This window comes from Podarcis liolepis, assembly GCF_965112155.1.
Source record: "Podarcis liolepis genome assembly, chromosome: 6".
Classification (NCBI taxonomy): Eukaryota; Metazoa; Chordata; class Lepidosauria; order Squamata; family Lacertidae; genus Podarcis; species Podarcis liolepis.
This window is the reverse complement of record NC_139559.1, coordinates 41253658-41262089: the sequence shown is the minus strand read 5'-3', so window position 1 is coordinate 41262089 and position 8432 is coordinate 41253658.

Genomic DNA, 8432 nt, shown 5'->3' with positions numbered 1-8432 from the left:
AATGCTGCTGTGCTTCAGAACAGAAGTGGTACAGAATGTGGTGCTAGAGGCAGAGAGATGTTTCAGGTTATGATCAAAAAGTTCCACCCCCTGCTGCTTGTAAACATCTTAAGATGGAATGTAGGACAGTTACGTGGCAATAATTAGCTAGGACCAGGAAAGTTGAATCTGTGGCCCTCCAGGTGCTGTCGAACTACAAATCCCATCATCACTGACAACACAATCGCTGATGGGAGTCGGGAGTCCAACAGAATTGGGAAGGCTGCAGGTTCCTCACCCGCAGACTTAGACCATATGAGGTGCAAAATGGTTTTCAGGCTGCAGAAGCTACTGGCACCGGGAAGGGGTGGCAAGCTGTTTCCTCTTTGAATGTATAAAGTTTCTTTGTATAATAGATTACAAGCCCCATGAGGACAGGGCGGTTAAGGATTTATATTCAGGGAAAGCTACTGTAAAAGCTACTCTGAGCCCACGGAACAGAGTGGGATATATATAAAGTCAAGGGTCTCCAGTCAGAATAAAACAACAAATATGCCTTTTGAGATACCCAAACGTGTCAAAAATTCCTCGCTCTGCATTCAACCCAATTTTTGCAAGTTCTGTTGTGATCTCCAGTGTCCAGCTTAAGCACCAATATACAAAGCAGAAATTCCAGGATAGGATCTCACATCTTTGGTTTGTTTGTTTTTTTGTTTTGTTAATGCAATGGGGAAGTCTAATTATTATTTTAAAAAGGAGGCAATGGCAGTTGATCCATCTCTGAATCTTGTCCACGGCTGTTTTGTGAAGTGAGTTTGCCTGCTATACTGCACTGGTCTCTGAACAATCTGGTTTTAGTGTCTCGGTTTCAAATTCAAAGTTAGCTGAGATTTGAATACAGAGCATGCTCTCGTGATAGTGATACCACAGAGATTTGGCACAGCATACTGTTAGTCTAGAAGGCTTGATAATTGCTGGTTTAGCCTAGTCCTGTGGCACAATTGATTTAAAAAAGGACTTGATAAATGGAATTCTACCATGTGCTCTGACAGTTATTGCCACATTGAGTCAGGTCAACATCTGAAGATGTGGATTGAGCTGAGTTTCTGACTGGTACATAACCCAAGGGAAGAAGTTCACCAGCTGTGCCTGACCATTTGACAAAACACGGAGAGGCATCATTTCAGAAAAGACAGCTGCTGTGAAAAGACAAGGCCTGGGAAAAATAAAATAAAATGCACAGGCCGGCCCACGCATGCACACTCCTTAGCAGCAGTAATTTGGGTGTTTAGACACAGAAGAGCTTAAAGCTGTATTCAAAGTAGCAGGTATTAATGGAATGAAAAAGAAGCCACATGTCTTTATTAACAACCAGGATAAGCTGCTTGATCTCAAAAAGAAACCCCTAATTCCTTCTTGTTTCACATGTATTTTTCCAGACCAACGGAAGCAGAGAGAAATAAGCCAGGCACAGTTGACAAGTCTGTTCATTAGACATTCAGGAAGCCAAGAATTCACCTTGATCATTTGCATGAACATCAAAGGTAAACTATATGTGATCCATCCATTCCCATATTAAAAGGAAGTCTTTTTCTGGCTGGTGAAACTCTAACTTGGATATTGGCATTGCTTCATAAAGAAACTAGAATAAAATAATTTGGCTAGCCATACAGAAGTTTAGACCTCTACAGTGTTGTGGCTAAGATGAGGTATGGAGCCAGAAGACACAATCTGTTTAAATCTCACATTGGCTTTGAACTTGTGTTTGTATTTTATTGCTCTTGGCCACCTTGAGCATTGGTGGAAAGCTGTGATAGCAAATTTAACAAAGTAAACAAATTGCCTTAGGCAACCAGTCCCTTTCAAGAACATGGGGGCAATCTGGGCCTCGTTATAATATATACAAAATAGGTTGAAAAATTTTGTAGTCAAAGAAAAAGAGAGCTGCGCTACACTACCGTATATTGAGTATAGATATTGTGAACTGAGGCTGTTGAGATACATGAATGGAAGCTAACACACTGCCCAGGACCACCTCAAACTTGAAGGCTGTCCTAAAATCAAGAAGACATTCTAGAAATGATTTGCCCAATATGCAATGCCCGAGATGGGCAGCAATGAGATAAATTCAGAAATGGCAGCTACTTAGTAATGCCTAGCTCTTGTCCAAAAAGGTCACTCACCAATTCCAGCTTTGACTTCACTCACTGGGTGAAACCCTCAGGGACTAAAGGTAAAGGTACTAAAGGGACTAAAGGTAAAGGTAAAGGGACTTCCAGAGGCGGCGCGAAACAGCAATGGCGGTCCTCTTCGCGCTGTGAAGAGGAGCTCCGCAGAAAAGGGTCGTCCGCTGCGGCAAAGCGGAGACCCATCAAGAAAAACCACAGGCAGAGCGAGCCTGTGGCCGTGGGACTCAGCGGGCACCAGAAGCCCCCCCAGAAACGAAGAAGGAACCCCGTAAGGGGCTCCGGAACGTGGAAGGGGGAGCGGTGCTGTGAGTTCATTGCTCTTTCTGCGGATGCGAAGCCGCGCGGCTGCTGCTGATGAGCGCTGACCTTTCTTCTTGGAACATCAGACTCTAAACTACAAACCCGTGAGTAGGGAATTTAAAATTTTCGGAACTAAAGTGATCAAATTCGGCTGAAAACGGGAGACGCAACCAGGAAGTCCGTCTCCCGATCGTGCTTAAGAGATCAAAGTAAAGATTTTGACAAGCGGGAAGTGCTTTAAAAAGGATTGTAAAAAGTGTGGATTATCGTGCAATAATTGAACTTGTTTTTAAGAAACTAAAAGAGACAATTTTGCTTTATTTTTGTTGGGTTTTGATCGGTCTCTCCCTCTCCCTTGTGGATTTACAAATGATTAAGAAACCCAAAGTCTCGGACTGCCAGGCTAAAAAAGAACTGTCAAATTGCTGAAACTGTATTCAATATTGAAAGTGCTACATGCGAGTGCTACAGTTTGGATACAAACAGGGAAACTGTTTCTTGCACCTCTTTTGAGATTTTGTTTTAACTTGGGGAAAAGCTCTACATGCCAAAAGGAAGTTGAAGGTTCCTTTCCAATTTGTTTTTGACTGCTGGGACTTTAATGGCGGAAAAATCCCTTTCTCTCTTTTGAAGTACAGTTGCACTCCCCCTAGAGGACTTTGGATTTACAATTGTCTGGGAACTGCACTTTGTTTTGATTCTTTGCTGCCTTGTTGTTTACTCTCTGGAACTGCCTTTCCCATGGGACTGCATATAGTCTGACCTTGGCACGTAGACAGGATTGGAATGAGTGGCACAGGGAAAGCAAGATTGGCTAAAACGAAAGCTAAACAACTGGTACAAACAACTTTGACTTCTCAGTCACGCAGATCATCAGTCCCAGCTGTTTTAGGGACACAAGAAGGGGAAGTTGAGCAGATATCACCAGAGGATATGGCTGCAGGAGGATCTGAAACAGTCTTAAATCAAATTTTGGAACAATTGGCAATTTTAAACAAAAAGGCGGATGAGCATTCGTCTAAAATTGACCAAGCCACAGCCACTATTAGCAAACTGACTGACCAAGTTGCTCAACATACACAAGCAATTGGGAATCTACAGGAAGCAACTGCAGAAAACCGTAAATTGGCTGAGGAAGCCAATCAAAAAGCAGTGGAAGCCAATCAGAAGGCCGAGGCAATAAAGGTGGAGGTAAAGCCGTTGCACAAACAGATTAGTGAACAGCAGGCTTACCTGTCTATGGTTGAACTGAGAAATAGGGAAAATAATCTCAGATTGAGAGCTATCCCAGAACTTGAACAGGCAGATCTGATTGGCTTTTTGACATCAGAATTTTCAAAGTTCTGGGGTATAGAAGAAGATAAGGACTTTAAAATCGTAAGTGCTTTTAGATTAGGAAGAGTGGTGAGGAAGGACAGATCCAGAGACTGTTTGATCATTTTGAGATCCAAGCTCGAGAGAGATAAAATATTAGGCCTTCACTTTGGAAAATCACTTGATATTCAAGGCAGCAGAGCAGAAATTTACAGAGACATTCCGAAACAACTTTTGGATCTTAGAGCTACATATACAGAACTATCAAGACTACTGAGAGGCAACTCAATTCCTTATAGGTGGGAGTTTCCTCAAGGATTATCCTTCAACTTCAAAGGAAAGAAAGTTAAAATTAAAACAGCAGAAGACCAACAAAAGTTTTTGAACGACCACAAAGAGGATCTTCAGAAAGGAACAATAGGATCTTGGCCACCACCTCCGCCGGTACCTGTACCTACACCTGTACCCTCGGGACCAGAGGATTCAAAGAAAGAGACACCGCCAACAGAAGAATAATAGATTGATCCAGGATGTCTCTGCAGCTTCTTAGCTGGAACATTAATGGCGGGAATTCCCCGGAAAAAAGAATTTTTCATATATTGAAAAAAGAACAATTGGACATTATTTGCTTGCAGGAAACACATGTGACTAGGCTCCATAGGAAAGTGTTAATTAATAAAAGATTAGGCCAAGAATTTATCTCATCGGACAGAGTCAAGAAAAGAGGAGTGGTGATCTATGCAAAGGAGAGCCTGTCACCAAAATTCTTATTTAAAGATGAGCAAGGAAGAATTTTGGCAATTGAGATACAGACTCAAGGAGAAAAGTTTTTAATATTAGGAATTTATGCACCAAATGAAGGGAAATCAGAATTTTATAAGAAGCTGCATGAGACAATGCTGGACTATCTGGACTATACCAACATCATTATGATGGGAGATATGAATGGGGTGGTCTCCACAAATATGGATAAGTCACAAAGTCAAAATCTTACAAAAGACGGCAGATTACCTAAAACTTTTTTTGAACTAACTGACAATATGGATTTGATTGATATCTGGAGGACAAAAAACCCCCTAGGTAAAGAAGGAACATTCTTTTCTGAAGCCCATCTGTCATGGACAAGAATCGACCAAATATGGATAACTAGAGGACTGGCACCTAAGACCAGAAAAGTGGAAATCTGCCCAAAAACCTGCTCCGACCATAACGCTATGAAAGTGGAAATGAGACTAACCCCAATCGGTTCCTTCAGATGGAAAATGAATGACACCTTGTTAAGAGATCAGGAGATTGTGAAGAAGGCCCAAAGGACTTTAAAAGACTATTTTGAAATAAATTAGAACACTACAGTGGAAAAAAGAGTAATCTGGGACGCAAGTAAAGCTGTTATGAGAGGGTTTCTGATACAACAAAATACGATAAAGAAAAGACTTTGGAATGAAAAAAAGGATAAGATCTTAGAGAAGATAAGAGACGGTGAGAAAAAATTAAGATCAAAACCTAAATCACAGGAGATTTTGAGAGAAATCAAATTCCATCAAGCACAATATGCGAGATTGATAAACCAAGAAGTTGAATGGAAAATTAAATTAATGAAACAAAGATCATTTGAATCAGCAAACAAGTGTGGGAAACTGCTAGCATGGCAGTTGAAAAAAAGACAAAAATTGAATACGGTTACAAATTTAGAGATAGAAGGGAGAAACATTCAGAAACCTGAGGAAATTAGAAAGTGCTTCCAGAGATACTTTAAACAACTTTATATGCAAGGGCCGCAGAAAGAGACTGAGATAGACCAATTTTTAAAAACTAATGGACTACCAAAATTATCCCAGGAAAAGAGAACAATCCTGAACTATAAAATAACACAACAAGAAATTGAGGGTGCCATTCAGAATATGCAACTAGGCAAATCTCCAGGGCCAGATGGACTAACCTCCAAGTACTATAAGACATTGAAAGACTTTTTGATACAACCACTAATGGAGGTGTGTAACCAGATCATGGAGGGGATGAAGGCGCCGGAATCGTGGAAAGAAGCTTTCATCACATTGATACCTAAACTGGAATCTGAAAAGACTCAACTTAAGAACTACCGTCCCATCTCACTCCTAAATGTGGATTACAAAATTTTTGCAGATATCTTGGCAAGTAGGCTTAAAAAAGTGCTAAATGAAGTAATTCATAAGGATCAGGCAGGCTTTCTCCCAGGCAGACATTTGTTTGATAATACTAGAAACATTATTGACATTTTGGAACTTTTGCAAACTAATATCAATACAAAAGCAGTGTTAATTTTCATTGATGCAGAGAAGGCCTTTGACAACATTTCTTGGAAGTTTATGAAGAAAAATTTGGAAGGGATGGGAGTGGGACGGGGGTTTGAAAATGGATTAGAGGCAATTTATTCAGAGCAAAAAGCTAAATTGATAGTTAACAATGTGGTGACAGAAGAATTCAAAATTGAAAAAGGAACACGACAAGGTTGCCCCTTATCCCCTCTGCTATTTATTTCAGTCCTGGAGGTGCTTTTGAACATGATTAGGGAGGACCGGTTGGTGCAAGGAATACAGGTCGGAGTGAAACAGTACAAACTTAAAGCTTTTGCAGATGACTTGGTTATAACATTACAGGAGCCAGAATCTAGTACGAAAAGAGTTTTAGAATTGATTTATGAGTTTGGTCAGGTGGCGGGATTTAAACTGAACAAGCAAAAAACTAAGGTTTTGGGGGGAAAATTGACACCTTTGGAATCAGAAAGGTTTCAGAAAGAGACAGAGTTAAATGTGGTTAAAAAAGTGAAATACCTAGGGGTTAATTTGACTGCTAAAAATTTGAACTTATTTAAAGACAATTATGAAAAATGTTGGTTAGAAATTAAAAAGGATTTAGAAACTTGGTCAAGACTGAAACTTTCCTTGTTGGGTCGAATTGCAGCTATAAAGATGAATGTATTGCCAAAGATGTTGTTTTTGTTTCAAACCCTACAGATTGTGGACAGAGTGGAATGTTTTGGAAAGTGGCAGAAAGATATTTCTAAGTTTGTCTGGCAGGGCAAAAAGCCCAGAATAAAATTTAAGATTCTAACTGATGCAAAGGAAAGAGGGGGTTTGCCCTGCCGGACTTAAGGTTATATTATGAAGCTGCAGCCTTCTGCTGGATGAAAGATTGGTTACTATTAGAGAACACTGATGTCCTAGATCTGGAAGGGTTTAATAACGCTTTTGGGTGGCATGCATGACACAAGATTTGCCCACACTGGAAGAGTGGCAGACGCAATTGATGGACTATATGGAACTGGCTGAAATGACTGGCAGAATCCGAGATTTGGGAGAAGAAACAATGGAAGAGGACTGGAAAAAATTTAAGGACTATCTACAAAAACAATATAAGTTGTATGAATGTTAAGAAATTGCACAATTCAGGAAAATATGGCTCCAGCAACTTGAATTTGAGATACAGGAAATTAAGTCATAAGTGAGAAAAGGTTGAAATTTAAAGAAATATTATGTTTAATTTAAGGTACAAGTAAGTTAACAAAAGCTACTTTAAATTTAGAAATATAACATTTGAAAAGTACAAAATAAGGTATGAAACAAGGTAATAATTTGCTGGCATTTTTTATTACAAAGAACGCAGGGTTAGGGAGATGTGAGGAAGTCCAGTTAGTTATATAAAAAATGTTTTGAATGGTTGGGGTTTTATTTTTTCTATTTTTTCTATTTCCTTCTTTTTTTATATTGTTTGTTGGTGTACTTGTATTTGTTTTCTATGTTTGTTAATTTCTTGGTGAAGGGATTCTGTGTGTTTTACTTTTTATTTTGTGTTTGAAAACTTAATAAAATATTTATAAAAAAATAAATAAATAAAGGTAAAGGTAAAGGGACCCCTGACCATTAGGTCCAGATGTGACTGACAATGGGGTTGCGGCGCTCATCTCGCTTTATTGGCCGAGGGAGCCGGCGTACAGCTTCCAGGTCATGTGACCAGCATGACTAAGCCGCTTCTGGAGAACCAGAGCTGCACATGGAAACGCCATTTACCTTCCCGCCAGAGCGGTACCTATTTATCTACTTGCACTTTGACGTGCTTTCGAACTGCTAGGTTGGCAGGAGCAGGGACCGAACAACGGGAGTTCACCCCATCATGGGGATTCAAACTGCCAACCTTCTGATCGGCAAGTCCTAGGCTCTGTGGTTTAACCCACAATGACACCCGCGTCCCTCAAGCAGGGACTACCAGCCAGCATTTTACAGAAATTGTGGGGGTGGAGAGCTCACATTTTGTCTTATGTCTTTTGAACTACAGCACATAGTAACTTTTTTTAAAAAAAGAAATAATTCAGGTACCCCAAAATCCAACTCCATCTACTTATGTCGATGGTACTATTGCACTATAGCACAGCTAAAGCAGAACAACCCCCCACCCCACCCACATTTCTGGTATTAATGATTGGAAATGAAGCTGTATTACCCTGAAAGTTTATCAGTTGCAAATAGCATTAAAAGGGGGATCACACATAACCAACAAGATACCAAGCATAAAATCATCATGAATGTGCAATAAAAAGATGTCTCATACCCCCTGCCCAAAAAAACCCCACAAGATTTTGAGCTTCAGTAGCCAACTTTCCTTACCCTGGGCTTC